Source organism: Pinus tabuliformis, chromosome 5_1, assembly GCF_031772625.1.
Source record: "Pinus tabuliformis cultivar Carrire ecotype Pingquan chromosome 5_1, CPIR1, whole genome shotgun sequence".
Lineage (NCBI taxonomy): Eukaryota > Viridiplantae > Streptophyta > Pinopsida > Pinales > Pinaceae > Pinus > Pinus tabuliformis.
In genome coordinates this window covers 726,630,391-726,633,723 of record NC_142305.1, presented here as the reverse complement: position 1 = coordinate 726,633,723, position 3,333 = coordinate 726,630,391, and the positions used below count along the sequence as shown (strand labels likewise).

At 30.9% G+C, this 3,333-nt stretch overlaps 1 pseudogene; it reads right to left on the bottom strand.

The window, feature by feature from the left end:
• Nucleotides 1-296: 296 nt before the first annotated feature.
• Nucleotides 297-2,070, bottom strand: LOC149166997 (putative sulfate transporter 3.4; annotated as a pseudogene).
• Between the last annotated feature and the right edge of the window lie 1,263 nt (nucleotides 2,071-3,333).

Genomic DNA, 3,333 nt, shown 5'->3' with positions numbered 1-3,333 from the left:
TGCATATTATATGTTTCCTGAAAGAGAGGTAAGACTAGATTTTCTCCCTCATCTATTTATGAATACATGCAAAATGTTTTGTAACATACTCCTTTGTCGTTCATACAGTTAGCGTGAAGTAACAAGATGTTGGTATTCATAGCAAGTAAAGTTGTCACCTTATAGTTATGTCAATAATTATAATAAAAGTGAATGATAGTCCTTATGTCTACTCTGTTAAAAATTTTGAGTCTGCATTAGTAAAATGAATACATAATTATAACTCTTTCCCATTTATCATTGCCACCTCATCAAACCTAAATATTGAACAGTGAAGAAAATGAATAGATAGCTTCCTCTACTGACACAAACCAACAATCATCACCAAACCTCTGAAGCATATTTTATTGTCCCATCTTTTCCACGACCTTTTCTCCATTGCTTAATAGAGAAACATGTAAATATTTTCACCTACGAAGTCATATGAAAATTATATATTTGAGATGTGTAGTCATGAATTCCAGAAACTAACAAAGGGTTCACCTGAAATCCCTATTTCGTTAGTGTATTTTTCACCTCCAAAATATTGTTAATCCCTTTGGTATCTATGGTGGTGACATCTACACGACTATAATGTAATTCCCTATAGGATGTTTTGCTTCCCTGGTCATCTCTAATTCTAGAAGAATGCATGTTATCATCTTAAGAAATTTTCATATTGCTTTCCATCCTCAATAGTATTTAGAATCCTATTATGATTTTAATTAATGATTCCCTGTGAAATCTAGAATGACATACTACAATGTATTTTCCTTTTCCTTGTCTATGCAATCTTCCTCATCTTGTACCTACCTCAATATTCAAATGATAATGAACTTATGAAAAATGAAATTCCTTTCTCTCGGCATTCAATTTAAATAGAAAGATATAAATGAAAGTTTTGCTAGAATATTAACCTCTCTCTCAAATAGGTAGAATTAGAAAAGTAAATGTGTGAAGTGGTCCAAAGAATTAGAAACTTGGGACTCCTAAATCTTCCTTTTATTTCTCCATATTTTTGTATAGTCTTGTGCCTGGAATATTGTTAAGGACTGTCTGTGGCCTTGTTACGTCCAACAATATTTTGAACATAGAGATACTCATCTATATATTTTTATATGGATGAGAAAACTTCGTCTATAGTACATATTGTTTCCAACTAATGGAAAATAATGCACTAAATTTGTACAAAAGTTGGATTGAATATATATTGTACTGCTATGAGAAGGTCAGTTTGAACTGAGATGAAGATGATCCATACAAAATCACCCATACATGCAAATAAATCCACCTTATTTACTTTCCATATAAAATAGGTTGAAGGTAATTATTGATGAGACCCATAACTAATTCTATTGTTATTGATGATAACATCACAACAAAAGTGTGGTAGAAGAGCAGAGTTATAAGCAGAAGAGTAACCATGACTATTACAACCATAACTATGTTTGATACTGCACTATTAATTCCAACATTGTAATTCATAGCTGACCTAGAGGAATAACTTGGAATATACATATGTATTAAATATAGTTTATCATATTTGTGTAATTTTTCTATTAGTTAAGTATGAAAATCATTTTTTTGGCATATTAGAATAGTGCTCTATGGTCCCTACAAGAATCTCTACCATTGCTTAAAAATTTTGAGATGGATTGAGTTTTTGTTTAGGTATATGATATGGAAAAAAGTTATATATTTATACTTGTTGTAACATAGAAAGAGGTACTAGAGCCAAGCATATTCATGAAACCAATGGACATCATCTCCTTGTTTTCATGCACCTAGTAACCCTTTATAGAATAAATTTTTCTTCCCATTGTACTTCCCTCATGTAAAAGCCGATTGATATCCTAACTTGTGAATGATCTATTCATATCTAAAGAGGGGAACAATGTCATTCTAGGAAGTATGAATTTAGCACAAATTTTATCAAATATAATTCAAATGTTTTACAAAGATTAAAAAAATTATTATCGTGAGTGCAATGAGTCCTGTGACAAGGCCATTTTTCAATGCCAGTGGGAAGTAAGGACCATGAAAACATAGCATGCTTATTGAAGGAGGATTCAGTCCTTTCTGCAAATGGCTAGTTTGAGGAAATTTGAAAACAATGTATGTAAATGCTTTGAAGATCATGAGATTCAAAAGATGTAAGAGAATACATAATGCTAAAGTCTAGCCCAGTTGCAAAGTAATTTAGTAGCATATAGATGAACCCTAAAGCTGGTGAGGAATCCTGATAGTGTTGATGCTATGATTCTTAGGTTTGGTAAAGAATATGAATGAAATAGCTAGAATAATTGATGCCAAAGGAGCAATTGCTAAAATACAAAATAGTTTTTATTTCTTCTAGCTCTGTAGAACAAATAGATATAATTAATATTTAACACTACATAAGAAGACTCAATCTAGTATTTGATATTTTTCTATTAGTATATATATAAATATAAACATAGAGGATTAAAAAAATCCAAGATTTTAATATATCTATGTCATTAATTGTTTTCTTTTAACAACACACACATGAAAAATAGACATAGAGATATTCCCCACCTTGTTCTCTTGGTGCAATAACATTAAAGTATCCAACATTATATTTCTAGAAACTTTTCATGAACCAACTAAATTTTAAGAAATAAAATGGAACATAAAATAGGAGGAAGACACATACATAGTAGCAGGAAATGAGTAAGAAAAAAAGCAACAAAACTCCCATGAGAGCACTCTGCCATGTCCACTACAAAGACAAAGTCTTGAGAGACAACTTTTCTAAAACCTAATACTCCATATTAATTAATGTAGTTGGATAAAATTTGTATATAACAACCTCATCTCTGTGCTTCAAACTTGAATGCAAGAAAAAAACCATGTCCATATTGCGAGTGAAGTGTTGGATTAGCTAAACACCTTTAAGTTATTGGAGAGACACTACATTAGCTAACCTTTCCATGAATCCAATTAGGGTTTCATCAGACAGAAAGTCAATAATGAATCCAAGTTTATGTAAATAACATATTTTTGAATGAAAATAAAGGTATTAGGCCTTGTACTCAAAACATGAAAAAATGGGTTGTAATATATTGATTAGGGTATTAGGCTTGGTACTCAAAACTTATGAAAATTCGTTGAAACATATTAATTATAGAAAACTATTCACCTCTAAACACACAAAAAGGTTTGGAAAACTCAAGAAAAGAATATTACTGTTAAAGAAAATATAAATGCAAGATAAGGGCATCAACTAGAGAAACCCTTCCCTGAGCATGACTGTCAATAACAATCAAGCTATTGACACAAGCCCATCTTCAAGGT